Genomic DNA, 19602 nt, shown 5'->3' with positions numbered 1-19602 from the left:
CATAGGTGTGTGGGTTCATTTCTGGGTCTTCAATTCTATTCCATTGGTCTATTTGTCTGTCACTATACCAGTACCATGCAGTTTTTATCACAATTGCTCTGTAGTAGAGCTTTAGGTCCGGCATGGTGATTCCACCAGAGGTTCTTTTATCCTTGAGAAGAGTTTTTGCTATCCTAGGTTTTTTGTTATTCCAGATGAATTTGCAGATTGCACTTTCTAATTCGTTGAAGAATTGATTTGGAATATTTTTGCAGTTGTATAGTGGTTACCTATATACTCTTCAGCATTATATATTACGAAATTGTGTGTTTTACTTAAGCAGAAATAGCAATTCAGTCAGTAAAACCTGGTAAGAAATTTACCTTAGAATTACTTAAAAACTGAACCAAAGCCAACTGGTCTTACCTTGTAACTACAGTGTAGCCCCTTTTCTCTTCCTCTGCTAGTACAGTGAGGTTTTCAGTTAGGATCTTCTAAGCTTTTGCTAACAGGAAGAAATGTTCTGTAATTACTACATTGGAGTAGGTTTTAAAATGTTTAAGTAAACGATTAGGAAAGCTTATGTATAAGTTGATATCATAACTAGTATAGCTGTGTTACATTTTACCATTTGATTAGTTTGTGAGCTCACATGGTAATGACTGGTTATTGCTGTTTTGTGGGCCTGGGCAATCTTTTCTGTGGTACGTTCCAGATTCATGCTTGCACACCATGTTCCTTTGCATCTACAGTGTACATTGTGTCTTCCTCAGGTGAAACTCCACAGGCAGAATTATTAACAATCTGCACAGTGAGGAGACTGAGTGTAAATGTTGCATGATTCATTTTTATACATTTTTATACACATGTAAGCACAGACTCTTCCAGGCAATTAACAAAGGGAGCAGTGCTTGCAATTCTCCTGACTCATTGCCATATGACTCATTGCCATATCACTCTACTTGATACTCAATGATATCATCAGTTGCAGAAATCAGTCAACCCTAAATTGACCTATTTTACTCCCATATTGTCTGCAAAATTGAATTCTATGCCTTATCACACAGCTTATTATGAATGGTTCTTACAAAGATATCATAAAGAAATAACTTCAAGTGGCTAGCAAATCACTGTAATCAGGTTTCTGCAAAGCAAAAGGGGTGAGAATGGTTATTTCCACCCAGTGGAGAGCGTGAGAGGCCAATGTTAAGGACTCAAGGAAGAATAAGAGTGTGTGAGATAGCAATGAATGTTAGAAGGAAAATTCCTCTGTATTATGCATGTTTTTATATCCCTTAAAAAAATCCGTGTGCCAATATGTAATCTCCAATGTGTTGATTCTACCTCCAATTTATTCTTGTTACAGTCTGATGTGGAAGGCAGCAAAAAGTAAGAGTAGCATAAAAACTGCTCTGTTTGGCAAGGAAAGATACACGGATGTTTTTAAATCTGTAGACAGAAATGTGCAACTTAACAAGGAAAGGAGTTTGAGCATGGTTAAAGCCGAGGGTATGGTAGAAGTCTGGAATTGCTAAAGAGGTGAACATCATTAAGGAGAAATGGTGGCTCTGCCCTGCGGTGAGAAAAAGAGTGCCTTGATTCACAACATTTTCCATCTAGAGCTACAAAGTCTTACAGTATAAAAGTAGTAGTCTCCCAGATTCAGCCAAGGCGGCCCATGGAGACCACCAAGGCTGTAGTAGAAGGGCCCAATCTACATCTGGAGCTGCAGCAGAATTGGGCAAGGCCCACCTGTTGCTGGTTTTGCAGCTAAAAATGGATTTATCAGGAAGGTTTATACTAGGATGTCAGGGAGCCATTGAGGCCAGGCAGTTCCTAGAAAACTCTTGATTTTTCTATGTAGACCTCCTGTGTGTGCTGTATCTGAAGACTACAACTCCCAGCTTCCCTTGCAGAGTATATACTTCCTCAGCTGTAAGACTCCTAGATGGTAGAGGTGCTAAAATATTGGATGTTTGACAAGGAGAGCTTCAGGCACCAATTTTTGGGTCTAGCCCAAGAGAGATGCCACATATGTTGTAAGCACTAGAGCTACTCAAGTTTATTGAAGCACAGAAGACACCTCATAACCTCAAGCTGCTTAAGTTCTCAGGGTTTGCTGTGTTCCCAGTGGCTTTTCAACCTTGCCTTGGTCCTGTCTTTCCTTATTATACTTCCATTTTGGAATGGGAATGTTCACTCTATCCTACGGTGTAATGAAAGAATCTCACTTGTATTTTGTTTTTATAGATGCTCACTGATATGCTCGGCTTAAATTTCTCAGCTTCCCTTGCACACTACGGAAGTCGTTTCTGCCCATATAAAAAGCCTCATTCCATCTTGTGGTAGCATTTTGCCATACATAGTCCAGCCTAAGGTCAGACCAAATCTCTCCTTCTTTCTGCCTTTCATCTCTCTACAGCGATTTTATATAACCTAACATAAAAGTGTGGGATCCGGAATGGGAAAACCAGCAGCTCAAGTCCACCCTGGAGAAACCTCCACAGCTGTCATAGTCCCTGGCTCCAGACCAAAAGATCTACCCATTTCTCTTAGGCAACCTATTGGTTTCACTCTGTCTCTACCCATTCTCTAACACTTTACTGTCTGGTCCTGACACAGTCTGACCTAGGCTGGACATTGGACATTGGACATTGGATCACAAAGTAATCAGTAGGACCTAACTCAGAGATGGCCTTCCTGGTGCTATCTACTGTATAATGGCATGCCTCCCATTCTTTGTTGCTCTTCAGACTTTTTTTCCTCCTATTGGGTTGACTTGACCAGCCTCAACATGAGAGTTTTGGCTTATCTTATTTTATTTTGCTTTGCTGTGTTTGATTGTTGTCTCTTGGAGGCCTCTCTCTCTCTCTTTTTTTTTTTTTTTTCTGTCGGGAAATGGAGAGGGAAAGTGGATCTTGACAAGATGGGGGACAATGGGGAACTGGGAATAGTGGAAAGAGGAGAAACTGTGGTTGAGGTGTATTGTATGAGAGAAGAATATATTTTCAATTGGAAAAAAAGACTTGTTTGGTGGAAGACCCTGGAGACTTTTCACTGGCTGTAAGAAAGTTTGGCTGAAAATTATAATTCTGAGAATTCTCCACGGGCCTACCTTGACCCTAAACCCATGATAACCTCCCAATGACCTTGTGGCTTCTTGAGGCTGGAATTGTAGAGATTGGGGCCAATACCTTACATTCCAGCCATGTTTGGTCAATTTGAGGATTAGAGAACATTCTTTTTTTTTTTTTTTTTTCCACAACTGAGAACTGAACCCAGGGCCTTGTGCTTGCTAGGCAAGCACTCTACCACTGAGCTAAATCTCCAACTCCTAGAGAACATTAAGTGGCTGTATATTGATGCTTTTTTTTCCCCTTGATCCTAGGTCTTGCCTTGGGTTCCCAATTCTCCATTCCAATATATACACCACTGCTAGCCCAGACTATAAACTTCTGATTTTTAATATCTAAACTGATTTAGACAACTCCACGAGATGAAATGCTGAGGCCTCCTCTCCATATAACTCATAGTTCACTTTAATGTTTCTCAAAACCCTGACTTACAACTATGTCCAGAGCTGTAACTCCCACCATTTCTATTGGACCTCCAAACTTGCATCTTTAGAACCATTCTGGGTGAGATTCAAGCATCCTCTTTGGGGCTCTCCCTGTTACTTACCTTATTTAGATTTGTGTATAGCATGGTTATCTTGTACTTTATGGCTAATATCCATGTATAAGTGAGTACAGACCATTCATGTCTTTCTGGGTGTTGGTTACCAGACTCGGTACAATATTTTCTAGTTCCATTCATTTGTCTCCAAATTTCATGATGTCTTTGGTTTTAATAGTTGAATAATATTCCACTTTGTAGATGTACCACATTTTCTTTAATCCAATCTTCAACTTGAAGGACATCTAGGTTGTTACCAGTTTCTGGATATTACAAATAAAGCTGCTATGAACATAGTGGAGCATGTGTCCTTGTTACCACATCGTTTGGGTATATGCCCAGGAATAATATAGCTGGTTCTTGAGGTAGAACTAGTCCCAGTTTTCTGAGAAACCATTGAATTGATTTCCAGGGTGGTTGTACAAGTTTGCACTCCCACAGCAATGGAGGGGTGTTCCTCCCTAAAATGGGTCTCAAAACTGAACAAAGAATCCTCACCTGAAGAATACCGAATGGCAGAGAAGCACCTGAAAAAAATGTTCAACATCCTTAATCATCAGGGAAATGCAAATCAAAACAACCCTGAGATTCCACCTCACACCACTCAGAATGGCTAAGATCAAATATTCAGGTGACAGCAGATGCTGGCGAGGATGTGGAGAAAGAGGAACACTCCTCCATTGTTGGCGGGATTGCAAGCTTGTACAACCACTCTGGAAATCAGTTTGGCGGTTCCTCAGAAAATTGGACATAGTACTACCGGAGTATCCCACAATACCTCTCCTGGGCATATATCCAGAAGATGTTCCAACCGGTAAGAAGAACACATGCTCTACTATGTTCATAACAACCTTATTTATAGTAGCCAGAAGCTGGAAAGAACCCAGATGCCCCTCAACAGAGGAATGGATACAGAAAATATGGTATATTTACACAATGGAGTACTTCTCAGCTATTAAAAAGAATGAATTTATGAAATTCCTAGGCAAATGGATGGACCTGGAGGGCATCATCCTGAGTGAGGTAACACAATCACAAAAGAACTCACACAATATGTACTCACTGATAAGTGGATATTAGCCCAGAAACTTAGAATGCCCAAGATATAAGATACAATTTGCTAAACACATGAAACTCAAAAAGAACGAAGACCAAAGTGTGGAAGGTTTGCCCCTTCTTAGAATTGGGAACAAAACACCCATGGAAGGAGTTACAGAGACACAGTTTGGAGCTGAGATGAAAGGATGGACCATCTAGAGACTGCCATATCCAGGGATCCATTCCATATCAGCTTCCAAACGCTGACACCATTGCATACACTAGCAAGATTTTGCTGAAAGGACCCAGATATAGCTGTCTCTTGTGAGACTATGCCGGGGCCTAACAAACACAGAAGTGGATGCTCACAGTCAGCTATTGGATGGATCACAGGGCCCCCAATGGAGGAGCTAGAGAAAGTACCCAAGGAGCTAAAGGGATCTGCAACCCTATAGGTGGAACAACAATATCAACAAACCAGTACTCCCGGGAGCTCGTGTCTCTAGCTGTATATGTATCAGAAGATGGCCTAGTCAGCCATCAGTGGAAAGAGAGGTCCATTGGTCCTGCAAACTTTATCTGCCTCAGTACAGGGGAACGGGAACGCCAGGGCCAAGAAGTGGGAGGGGGTGGGTGGGGGAGTGGATGGGGGAGCCTGTTGGGGACTTTTGGGATAGCATTGGAAATGTAAATGAAATAAATACCCAATAAAAAAGTGAAAAAAATTGGGTTGTTTGGTTTGGCGTCTAATTTCTTGACTTTTAAAATATATTTTGGGGTAGGGCCACAGGCCTCATCCGGATGGATCAGCGCCGGGGTAGCGGGAGCACAGGGTTGCCTGACACCCGCCAGCTACCCACGACCCCCGCCACAGGATTTTGGGACTGCTGGTGAGTGGAACACAGCTTCTGCTCCAATCCAATTGCGCCGGACCTGAGACTGCATTAGTTAGGGAAGCAGAAACCGGCCTGAGTAGGGCCACAGGCCTCATCCGGCCGGATCAGCACCGGGGTAGCGGGAGCGCAGGGTTGCCTGACACCTGCCAGCTACCCACGACCCCCGCCTCAGGATTTTGGGACTGCTGGTGAGTGGAACACAGCTTCTGCTCCAATCCAATTGCGCGGGACCTGAGACTGCATTAGTTAGGGAAGCAGAAACCGGCCTGAGTAGGGCCACAGGCCTCATCTGGACGGATCAGCGCCAGGGTAGCGGGAGCGCAGGGGGTAGCTGGAGCGCAGGGTTGCCTGACACCCGCCAGCTACCCACGACCCCCGCACACAGGATTTTGGGACTGCTGGTGAGTGGAACACAACTTCTGCTCCAGTCCAATCACGCGGGACCTGAGACTGCTCTGGTTGGGGAGAGAGAAATCCGGCCTACATAGGGCCACAACCCTCTTCCAGTCAGAAAAGCACCGGGGCAGCTGGGGCGCAGGGTCTGCTGACACTCGCCAGCTACCCACAACACCCGCCACAGGATCTTAAGACTTCTGGTGAGTGGAGCACAGCTTCTGCTCCAATCCAATTGCGCGGGACCTGAGACTGCATTAGTTAGGGAAGCAGAAACCGGCCTGAGTAGGACCACAGGCCTCATCCGGCTGGATCAGCGCCGGGGTAGCGGGAGCGCAGGGTTGCCTGACACCCGCCAGCTACCCACGACCCCCACCGCAGGATTTTGGGACTGCTGGTGAGTGGAACACAGCTTCTGTTGCAATCCAATTGCGCGGGACCTGAGACTGCATTAGTTAGGGAAGCAGAAACCGGCCTGAGTAGGGCCACAGGCCTCATCCAGACGGATCAGCGCTGGGGTAGCGGGAGCGCAGGGTTGCCTGACACCCTCCAGCTACCCACGACCCCCTCCGCAGGATTTTGGGACTGCTGGTGAGTGGAACACAGCTTCTGTTCCAGTCCAATCACGCAGGACCTGAGACTGCTCTGGTTGGGGAGAGAGAAATCCGGCCTACATAGGGCCACAACCCTCTTCCAGTCAGAAAAGCACCTGGGCAGCTGGGGCGCAGGGTCGGCTGACACTCACCAGCTACCCACAACACCCACCACAGGATCTTAAGACTTCTGGAGAGTGGAACACAGCTTCTGCTCCAATCCAATTGCACGCGGGACCAGAGACTGCATTAGTTAGGGAAGCAGAAAAACGGCCTGAGTAGGACCACAGGCCTCTTCCGGCTGGACCAGCACCGGGGTACCATCAGCTACCCACGACCCCCGCCGCAGGATTTAGAGACTGCTGGTGAGTGGAACACAGCTTCTGCTCCAATCTTTAAACAGTGACAATGATAACAACTAACCCCAGAGATTACCAGATGGCGAAAGGTAAACGTAATAATCTTACTAACAGAAACCAAGACCACTCACCATCATCAGAACCCAGCACCCCCACTTCGCCCAGTCCAGGGCACCCCAACACACCGGAAAAGCTAGACACGGATTTAAAAGCATATCTCCTGATGATGATAGAGAACTTCAAGAAGGACTTTAATAACACACTTAAAGAAATGCAGGAGAACACTGCTAAACAGGCAGAAGACAATAAAGAGAAAGCACAAAAATCCCTTAAAGAATTGCAGGAGAACACTGCTAAAGAGTTACAAATCCTTAAAGAAAAACAGGATAACCTAATCAAACAGGTAGAAGTCCTTACAGAAAAACAGGAAAACACATCCAAACAGATGATGGAAATGAACAAAACCATACTAGACCTAAAAAGGGAAGTAGACACAATAAAGAAAACCCAAAATGAGGCAACACTGGAGATAGAAACCCTAGGAAAGAAATCTGGAACCATAGATACGAGCATCAGCAACAGAATACAAGAGATGGAAGAGAGAATCTCAGGTGCAGAAGATTCCATAGAGAACATCGGCACAACAATCAAGGAAAATGTAAAATGCAAAAAGATCCTAACTCAAAACATCCAAGAAATACAGGACACAATGAGAAGACCAAACCTACGGATAATAGGAGTGGATGAGAATGAAGATTTTCAACTCAAAGGACCAGCAAACAAATTCAACAAAATTATAGAAAAAAACTTCCCAAATCTAAAGAAAGAGATGCCCTTGAACATACAAGAAGCCTACAGAACTCCAAATAGACTGGACCAGAAAAGAAATACCTCCCGACACATAATAATCAGAGCAACAAATGCTCTAAATAAAGATAGAATACTAAAAGCAGTAAGAGAAAAAGGCCAAGTAACATATAAAGGCAAGCCTATCAGAATTACACCAGATTTTTCACCAGAGACTATGAAAGCCAGAAGATCCTGGACGGATGTTATACAGACACTAAAAGAACACAAATTCCAGCCCAGGCTACTATACCCAGCCAAACTCTCAATTAACATAGATGGAGAAACCAAAGTATTCCACGACAAAACCAAATTCACACATTATCTCTCCACGAATCCAGCCCTTCAAAGGATAATAACAGAAAAAAACCAATACAAGGACAGGAACCACGCCCTAGAAACAACAAGAAGGTAATCCCTCAACAAACCTAAAAGAAGACAGCCACAAGAACAAAATGCCAACTTTAACAACAAAAATAACAGGAAACAACAATTACTTTTCCTTAATATCTCTTAATATCAATGGACTCAACTCCCCGATAAAAAGACATAGACTAACAAACTGGCTACACAAACAAGACCCAACATTTTGCTGCTTACAGGAAACTCATCTCAGAGAAAAGGATAGACACTACCTCAGAATGAAAGGCTGGAAAACAATTTTCCAAGCAAATGGCATGAAGAAACAAGCTGGAGTAGCCATTCTAATATCTGATAAGATTGACTTCCAACCCAAAGTCATTAAAAAAGACAGGGAGGGACACTTCATACTCATCAAAGGTAAAATCCTCCAAGAGGAACTATCAATCCTGAATATCTATGCTCCAAATACAAAGGCAGCCACATTCATTAAAGAAACTAGTAAAGCTCAAAGCACACATTGCACCTCATACAATAATAGTGGGAGACTTCAACACACCACTTTCACCAATGGACAGATCATGGAAACAGAAACTAAACAGGGACACAGTGAAACTAAGAGAAATTATGAATCAAATGGATCTGGCAGATATCTACAGAACATTCTATCCTAAAACAAAAGGATATACCTTCTTCTCAGCACCTCATGGTACCTTCTCCAAAATTGACCACATAATTGGTCACAAAGCAGGCCTCAACAGATACAAAAATATTGAAATTGTCCCATGCATCCTATCAGATCACCATGGCCTAAGGCTGATCTTCAATAACAAAATAAATAATAGAAAGCCAACCTTCACGTGGAAACTGAACAACACTCTTCTCAATGATACCTTGGTCAAGGAAGGAATAAAGAAAGAAATTAAGGACTTTTTAGAGTTCAATGAAAATGAAGCCACAACATACCCAAACTTATGGGACGCAATGAAAGCATTTCTAAGAGGAAAACTCATAGCTCTGAGTGCCTCCAAAAAGAAACTAGAGAGAGCACACATTAGCAGCTTGACAACACACCTAAAAGCACTAGAACAAAAGGAAGCAAATTCACCCAAGAGGAGTAGACGGCAGGAAATAATCAAACTCAGGGGTGAAATCAACCAAGGGGAAACAAGAAAAACTATTCAAAGAATCAACCAATCAAGGAGCTGGTTCTTTGAGAAAATCAACAAGATAGATAAACCCTTAGCCAGACTCACTAGAGGGCACAGGGAAAGCATCCTAATTAACAAAATCAGAAATGAAAAAGGAGACATAACAACAGATCCTGAAGACATCCAAAACACCATCAGATCCTTCTACCAAAGGCTATACTCAACAAAACTGGAGAACCTGGATGAAATGGAGAAGTTCCTAGACAGATACCAGGTACCAAAGTTGAATCAAGATCAGGTTAATGATCTAAACAGCCCTATATCCCCCAAAGAAATAGAAGCAGTCATTAATAGTCTCCCAACTAAAAAAAGCCCAGGACCAGATGGGTTTAGTGCAGAGTTCTATCAGACCTTCAAAGAAGATCTAATCCCAGTTCTTCACAAACTATTCCACAAAATAGAAACAGAAGGTACTCTACCCAACTCATTCTATGAAGCCACAATTACTCTGATACCTAAACCACAAAAAGACCCAACAAAGATAGAAAACTTCAGACCAATATCCCTTATGAATATTGATGCAAAAATCCTCAATAAAGTTCTTGCTAACCGAATCCAAGAACACATCAAAACAATCATCCATCCTGACCAAGTAGGTTTCATCCCAGGGAGGCAGGGATGGTTCAATATACGGAAATCCATCAACGTAATCCAGTATATAAACAAACTCAAAGACAAAAACCACATGGTCATCTCGTTAGATGCGGAAAAAGCATTTGACAAGATCCAACACCCATTCATGATAAAAGTCTTGGAAAGATCAGGAATTCAAGGCCCATACCTAAACATGATAAAAGCAATCTACAGCAAACCAGTAGCCAACATCAAAGTAAATGGTGAGAAGCTTGAAGCAATCCCTCTAAAATCAGGGACTAGACAAGGCTGTCCACTTTCTCCATACCTATTCAACATTGTACTTGAAGTCCTAGCCAGAGCAATTCGACAACAAAAGGAGATCAAAGGGATACAAATTGGAAAAGATGAAGTCAAAATATCACTTTTTGCAGATGATATGATAGTATATATAAGTGACCCTAAAAATTCCACCAGAGAACTCCTAAGCCTGATAAACAGCTTCGGTGAAGTAGCTGGATATAAAATTAACTCAAACAAATCAATGGCCTTTCTCTACACAAAGAATAAACAGGCTGAGAAAGAAATTAGGGAAACAACACCCTTCTCAATAGTCACAAATAATATAAAATATCTTGGCGTGACTCTAACTAAGGAAGTGAAAGATCTGTATAATAAAAACTTCAAGTCTCTGAAGAAAGAAATTATAGAAGATCTCAGAAGATGGAAAGATCTCCCATGCTCATGGATTGGCAGGATCAACATTGTAAAAATGGCTATCTTGCCAAAAGCAATCTACAGATTCAATGCAATCCCCATCAAAATTCCAAATCAATTCTTCAACGAATTAGAAAGTGCAATCTGCAAATTCATCTGGAATAACAAAAAACCTAGGATAGCAAAAACTCTTCTCAAGGATAAAAGAACCTCTGGTGGAATCACCATGCCGGACCTAAAGCTCTACTACAGAGCAATTGTGATAAAAACTGCATGGTACTGGTATAGTGACAGACAAATAGACCAATGGAATAGAATTGAAGACCCAGAAATGAACCCACACACCTATGGTCACTTGATCTTCGACAAGGGAGCTAAAAACATCCAGTGGAAGAAAGACAGCATTTTCAACAAATGGTGCTGGCACAACTGGTTGTTAACATGTAGAAGAATGTGAATCGATCCATTCCTATCTCCTTGTACTAAGGTCAAGTCTAAGTGGATCAAGGAACTTCACATAAAACCAGAGACACTGAAACTTATAGAGGAGAAAGTGGGGAAAAGCCTTGAAGATATGGGCACAGGGGAAAAATTCCTGAATCGAACAGTAATGGCTTGTGCTGTAAGATCGAGAATTGACAAGTGGGACCTCATGAAACTACAAAGCTTCTGCAAGGCTAAAGACACCATCAATAAGACAAAAAAACCACCAACAGATTGGGAAAGGATCTTCACCTATCCTAAATCAGATAAGGGACTAATATCCAATATATATAAAGAACTCAAGAAGGTGGACTCCAGAAAGTCAAATAACCCCATTAAAAAATGGGGCTCAGAACTGAACAAAGAATTCTCACCTGAGGAATACCGAATGGCAGAGAAGCACCTGAAAAAATGTTCAACATCCTTAATCATCAGGGAAATGCAAATCAAAACAACCCTGAGATTCCACCTCACACCAATCAGAATGGCTAATATCAAAAATTCAGGTGACAGCAGATGCTGGCGAGGATGTGGAGAAAGAGGAACACTCCTCCATTGTTGGTGGGATTGCAAGCTTGTACAACCACTCTGGAAATCAGTCTGGCGGTTCCTCAGAAAATTGGACATAGTACTACCGGAGGATCCAGCAATACCTCTCCTGGGCATATATCCAGAAGATGTCCCAACCGGTAAAAAGGACACATGCTCCACTATGTTCATAGCAGCCCTATTTATAATAGCCAGAAGCTGGAAAGAACCCAGATGTCCCTCAACAGAGGAATGGATACAGAAATTATGGTACATTTACACAATGGAGTACTACTCAGCTATTAAAAAGAATGAATTTATGAAATTCCTAGTCAAATGGATGGACCTGGAGGGCATCATCTTGAGTGAAGTAACACAATCACAAAAGAACTCACACAATATGTATTCATTGATAAGTGGATATTAGCCCAAAACTTAGGATACCCAAGATATAAGATACAATTTGCTAAACGCATGAAACTCAAGAAGAATGAAGACCACAGTGTGGACACTGTGCACCTTCTTAGAAGTGGGAACAAAACACCCAGGGAAGGAGTTACAGAGACAAAGTTCGTAGCTGTGATGAAAGGATGGACCATTTAGAGACTGCTGTATCCAGGGATCCGTCCCATAATCAGCTTCTAAACGCTGACACCATTGCATACACTAGCAAGATTTTGCTGAAAGGACCCAAATATAGCTGTCTCTTGTGAGATGGTGCCGGGACCTAGCAAACACAGGAGTGGATGTTCACAGTCAGCTATTGGATGTATCACAGGGCTCCCAATGGAGAAGCTAGAGAAAGTACCCAAGGAGCTAAAGGGATCTGCAACCCTATTGTTGGAACAACATGATGTACTAACCAGAACCCTGGAGCTCTTGTCTCTAGCTGCATATGTATCGAAAGATGGCCTAGTCGGCCATCAATGGAAAGAGAGGCCCATTGGACTTGCAAACTTTATATGCCTCAATATAGGGGAATGTCAGGGCCAAAAGAATGGGAATGGGTGGGTAGGGAAGTGGGGGGCGCTATGGGGGACTTTTGGGATAGTATTGGAAATGTAATTGAGGAAAATATGTAATAAAAATATAAAAAAAAATATATATATATTTTGGGTATTCCCTTTCTGTTAGATATAGCATTGGTGAAGATTTCCCATTCTGTAGGTTGTAGTTCTGTCCTACTGATAGTGTCCTTTGCCTTACAGAGGGTTTTTAGTTTCATAATATCCTATTTATTAAATGTTGATCTTACTACCTGAGCTATTGATTCTCTGTTCAGCGAGTTGACTCCTATGCCAGTATGTTCACAGTAGTTCCCCACTGTTTCATCTATTATATTAAATTTATCTGGTTATTCCTAGTCATTATAGCTAGAACTTCAAGTACTATGTTGAATAGATAGGGATAAAGTGGGTAACCTTGTCTTATCCCTGATTTTAGTGGAATTACTTTAAGTTTCTCTCCATTTAATTTTATATTGGCTATCAGCTTCCTATATGCTGCCATTTTTGAGTTTGGGTATGCACCTTGTATGCATGATCTCTTCAAGAATTTTAACATGAAGAGATGTTGGATTTTGTCAAAGGCTTTTTTTTTCCCTAGCATCTAAGCAGATGATCATGTGGGATTTTTTCTTTCAGTTTTTTTATATGGTGATTATTTTAATGGATTTTCATATACTGAACCATTCTTGCATTCTGGAATGAAGCCTACATTATATGATCATGGTAGATGGTATTTTTTATATGTTCTTGGATTCAGTTTGTGAGTAGAGTATTTTATTAAGTATTTTTACATCAACGTTCACAAAGAAAGTTGATTTGAGATTCACTTTCTTTGCTGATTCTTTGTGTGGGTTAAGTATCTGTGTGACTGTGGCCTCATAGAATTAGTTTGGCAATGTTCCTTCTGATTCAATTTAGTAGAATAGTTTGAGGAATAAAACCATTTGGTCCTGGGCTTTTATTGTTTGTTTGATTGATTGATTGATTGATTCATTCATTCATTTAACTTTTGTAAGTAGTATCTATCAAGAAGATCATCTATTTTTGTTTAGATTTTCCAATTTTGTGGAGTATGGGCTTTTCAAGTAAGACCTAATTATTCTTTGAAATTTTTTTTCTGCATTTTTGGAAATTTTTTCACTGTTATGTCCCCCATTTCATTTCTGATTATGTTGATTTGGATACTGTCTCTCTGCATTTTAGTTAGTCTGCTATGGTTTGTCTATCTTGTTGATTTTTCTCAAAGAACCAGCTTTTGGTTTCCTTGATTTATTTATATTGTTCTCTTTGGTTCTAATTTATTGATTTCAGCCCTGAGTTAGATTATTTCCTGCCATCTACTACTCTTGGGTGTGTTTGCTTCTTTTTGTTCTAGAGCTTTCAGGTGTAGTTTTAAATTGCTAGTATTAGTACTTTCCAATTTTTTAAATGAATGCACTTAGAGCTATGAACTTTCCTCTTAGCCCTGCTTTCATTGTGTCCTATAAATTTGGATATGTTGTACCTTCATTTTTACTGAATTCTATAAAGTCTTTCATTTCTTTCTTCCCTGACCAACTTTAATCCATGGTGATCTAATAATATAAAAGAAGTTATTTCAGTTTTCTTGTATCTTTTGAAGCTTGACTTGTGCCCGACCATATGGTCAGTTTTTGAGGAGGTTCCCTGAGTTGCTGAGAAAAGGTGTCCTTTTTTGTTTTTGGGTGAAATGTTCTGTAGTTATCTGTTAGGTTCATTTGATTCATAACTTCTGTTAGTTTCATTACTTCTCTGTTTAGTTTCTGTCTCAATGACCTGTCTATTTGTGAGAGAAGGGTGTTGAAGTCACCCACTATTAATGTGTAGGGTCTGATGTGTGATTTAAGCTTTAGTAATGTTTCTTTTACCAATGTGAGTGCCCTTGAATTTGGGGTATTAGATGTTCAAAATTGAGACGTCATCCTGGTGGATTTTTACTTTGATGAGTTTGAAGTGTCCTTCCCCATCTCTTTTGATTAATTTTGGTTTAAAGTTTAATTTATTAGCTATTAGAATGCCTACTCCAGCTTGCTTCTAGGGTTCGTTTGCTTGGAAAACTATTTTCTAGCCCTTTATTCTGAGGGAATGTCTATCTTTGTTTCTAAAGTGCATTTCTTGTATGCAGTGGAATGAGGGATCCTCTTTTCTCACTTGCTCTGTTAGGCTGTGTCTTTTTATTGGGAAATTGAGTCCATTGATGTTGGGAGATAATAATGACCAATGATTGATAATTTCTATTATTTTGATGGTGGTGGTTATAGTGTGTGTGTGTGTGTGTGTGTGTGTGTGTGTGTGTGTGTGTGTGAGTGTGTGCATGTGTGTTTCCGTTCTCTTGGCTGGATAATAGCCATCTCCTTGACCCTGATGTTGGCTAGATGTTTGTGATGCAGACAGAACTACTTGAAGGAGGGCAATCAGAGATGTGGGCCCAACAATGGAGTTCAGGAAACAGTATGCTACTGACATCTGCTGGTTATGTCCCAGATGGACTTGAATGCTTCTGGGATTTCCTCAGGCCTCCTCAAGAAGAAAGGCAAAGCCATGGCCAGATGATTGAAGTCAGAGGACATCACACAGCTCACCCTTGTTGTCTGTGCCCCAGGTGAACCAGACAGACTGGGGATTGGAGGGGGAGGGATATAAATGGTCTGTTCTTGGGTTCCTTGGGAAGGCAGAGAGGGTTGTGGGCCAGACAATGAAGGACAGGGGACAGGAATCAGCTCATCTCTGTTGACTGTGCCCCAGGTATACCTGGCAATGAAAAATCAATGTTTTAAGAAATAAACCTTAAAACAGATGTCTGTTGTGTCTAATGAGCTCCTCCTTAAGAGTAAATAGCAATCAGGTGGCTTGCTGTCATCTTAGCTGATAACCGCATAAGGATGGAAGCAACCATGTGGCTAACAGCAAACTTTACTAAGGTTAAAGAAAGGGTATGCCATGTGTGTGACTTTACCATCATCTTGATTAAGGTGACCACATAATATAAACTAAATAAGGCAGCATCCATAAAACATTTTAGTTCTACTGTGTCTTCTGTATAGCCTATTTTAGAGTAAGGAGGCATACTACCTCCATGATAGTATGTTTTATTTCACTTTTCCTACATTAAGGAGGCACAGCAGACCTCCAAGTACTTTGGATTAGGGTAGTTTTTATATGACATTTTTTCCTAAGAATTAAAAATAACAGATGAAAATAAAACCATAAATAAGGTTTATGGAAAATAGGACTTAAAAACTATGTTTCATAATTAAGGTTTATAAATTCCTAAAGCTAAAAGGGTTGAGCCAGATTAACAGAAAGTGGCTTACAGTTACATGCATGGCTAACCACTTATGTCTTTGCTTAACATATTTAACACCAGGATTTTTAACATATTTTAAATAAGGAACAATGTATATTTTATGAATAAGATTTGCACATTCCTAAAGTCCATTCAGGCTGGCAAAACTGACTGGAAGGTGAATGTGTAACTTCTTTTTCTTTGATAATTCATTACGCTTTAGCTATTCTGATAAACTGAGTAATGCAAAAATTATGATATTCTGTAAATATATACTATGAAAGGATCAGTCTCCATATGGACTTTTGTTTTATGCTTTAAGTTTTTATTTTGATGATAAACGTCCTTCTATTGAATCTTTGATTCCATTTTTAAGGCTCAAACTTAACAGGGATAAAAGTATAAAATTCTAATCCTAAAAGTTAGCAACTCACTGCAAACCGATAACTATAGCTAAGACATTCAAGTTAATGGTCACCTTATAAATGACCAAATTATTTACTCTAATTAGAACTTCATTTGTAATTGTGCCGGGCACAAATGTAATTTATTTACAGAGACAAACCTAGAGGGAGCTACCAATTTATGGCTTTTATTATATAGTCTTCTATGTATGTTGCAAAGTTAAGCCTGAAACAACTAAATCAAAACAAAAAGTAAACTTAAAGTTTCTTTATTGTAAAAAATAATATTCAAAATAAAGTATATATATATATATATATATATATATATATCCTCTGAAATCTTGAATACTTGAGTAAAATGCATTAAATTTACAATACACTTACATGACAGGGAACCCCAGGCTCAAGTAGTTCTCCAGAAAGCAGCATAAGATTGCTTGGGTGGAGCATCATCCCACCAGAGTAAGATGCACGCTAGCCTCCTTACAAGACAAGGAAGGATAAAAAACAAACAAACAAACAAACAAAAACAAACAAACAAAAAAAACCATAAGAGCTCCCAGAAGTCTGCTGCTTCTGCATTTGGCTACATGACCAGCTAGACCTGATCAGCCCCATCCTCATATGACAAACCAGTAAAAACTTTCTCATGTAAAAACAAAACAAAACAAAACAAACAACAACAAAAACCCTCCTCATGTCTTGACAGGGGCATGGATTCTCTTCCCCAGTGAAGGATCTCAGACTATGCATCTACATCCTAAATATCTCCAACAACAGAGAGGCAGATAGCAATTACTTTGCCCCTCATTGTCTTCCAAAATGTGAGGACGTTGTGAACTGAGGGACCACTCAAGTGGTATGAGACCTGCATGATAACCCTAACCTTAACCTTTATCCTGCCTCTCAGTTCGCTCTCTTCTCAAAAGCTAACTCCAGGATCCAAATTATTCACCACCCACGCATGCTCCCTTATGGGATCCCAGATACTGTGCCATCAAACTCACAGTTATTCAGAATATCCAAGCAGCATCTTTGCCAGTTTTCTATCTATAGAGCCAAGAAATCATTCTATGAAGTGATACCTCAAGCCTTTAGGTTCTTCATGAGGAGTTGACGTAGATAAAGGAGATTCTTCCCAACCTGGGCTCAGCTGTGGTACACTGAGAATATAACTAGTCTCTACCAGATACAGAGCTCCAGGACCAGGGCCTGCCGTCTCACCTTGACATCTACAAGGACTTTGCAGGCTTTGTCAAGGATGCTTGTGGATGTTTCTAAGAAAATCCAAAAGCCAATATTTGTTAAAGCTCATTTAATTTGGTATCTTGCTTTATAAATTATTCCTCTAAACCACAATTTTTAAATAGAATGAATGGTGTTAAGTCAGAATGTTACTTGTATTAGCATGTGCTGTCCATCAACATGGGTGAAGAGTTGGCTCCAGCCTTGTTTATCAATTCAGTCTATGTTAAATGCAAATTATTGAGTGCATATTTGATGTGACTGCTTGTTTTCATCTTTCATCTATTGATTCAGCATAAGGAATGAAACTGTTCTGGAAAATCTTTTTAAAGTTTCTGCTAATAGGGTTAATTTTCAAAAACTGTAAAATAAGTTATTTACTCTTGACATGGTAGTCACTGGCTTGGGTAATTAACTCGTGATTTTCTAGACAAGAGATTGCTGAAGAGAAAGCAAGGGGGTCACTGTTCTGGGACTATTTTTAAATTTAAAATTAAAAATAAGCTTTTTTGGGGGGAGAATACAGTTTAGAATTAAAGTATCTCTTTACATAGCCTGACTATATATAATATAATTACTGTATATAGGTATAACAATTTCACATTCATGAAAATATATATTAAATTATGTTTTCAAATACTAAGAATGGTCATTTAAGTTAATAGTCCCAATTTTTAAATTTTTATTGTATCTAATTGTTTTTAATAAAAAATTGTGTCTTACTTGAGATACTTTATTTTTGTTCATTAAATAATAGTGGTTATTGTTAATATTTGATATAAACATACAGAGCTCATCATTCATGTAAGCAAGGAACACAATTTAAACATTTTCTGTTCAAACTGATTCCTTGGATGCTGACTATAACTGACTTTGTTGATACAGCTTCCAGGAGCTTGCTCCTTATGCAGGAGTCTGATATCAGCAAACAGTTAGTTACACTTACCATATCCTACAGAACTCTGGATCATGGTCCAGCCAGTTGTACAATTGCATTTAACCTATGCTAAAACTATATTTAACCTTATCATGAATTGTATTTAACTTTATATTGAATCCTGTTAATCTTGATGTGAAAGCTTTCTCCTGGAACTTTGTCTCTCAATGTTCCCTACAAAATCGCACAGTTACCTCCTCACTTGTGTTCTGCATCATTGCCCACTGGTCATTTCATCATGGCCCCTGGCATCACCCTCTTCCGAGGCACTGTTTCTCCCCTCATTGCCTTTTAACCAGTCCTGAAGCTGTTATGAAAAGGAAAGGTGCCGGAACCCCTGAAAGCAGTTCAGATGACCTTTGCACAGGGGACTAATGGGCCACAGACCATTGAATTCATCCCTATTCTTGACATTTTGGACATTGTTTTTAGGACCCAGAACTGAAACATCTGGACTGGGGCCTCTTTTCCTTCAGTTATCCTTTCCGTCTCACCAGTGCAAGTCAGCTTAATGTCTTTCATGATCAGCTTGCCTTCTTGACTACGGAAGTGCTCCGAGTTTAAAGAGGACTAAATCTGATTGCTGGGATGAGATTTGTGCTTTCTCCATGAACACTCTGCTTCAAGGCCAAGAAACCCTAACTGGTTTGAAATGCAGCCTAGACACGGAAACCAGAGAAAACTTCAACCACAAGCCTCCTCCAATGTATGGGCTTCTGGTTCCCTCCCATCTGGTTCCTCCCCTGGTCACCCTTTCTTCGTTACTATCCTCATACCTATGTTTTTACTCTGTCTTTAAAATATTTTACTTACTGAACTTCACCCTGTTTCCACCCCCCCCCCCAATGTTCTGTGAAAGCTTCCCAATGCCTCTCACTGTACGACAGCTCCACTTGTCCCTGATATATCTGCAGAAAGACCTTTTAGATGCTATGGAGAGACTGGTTAAAAGAATTCTTCACCTTGTCCCTGAGCTACATACCATTCTTTACTTTAGTCCTCTATTTCCTACTTTTCTCTTTCTTTAATGCTTTATAGCTCCATGCTGCTTCCA

This window comes from Mus caroli, unplaced genomic scaffold, assembly GCF_978045245.1.
Source record: "Mus caroli unplaced genomic scaffold, Mus_caroli_1 scaffold_3, whole genome shotgun sequence".
Taxonomy (NCBI): Eukaryota; Metazoa; Chordata; class Mammalia; order Rodentia; family Muridae; genus Mus; species Mus caroli.
Note: the sequence above shows the minus strand (reverse complement) of the source record.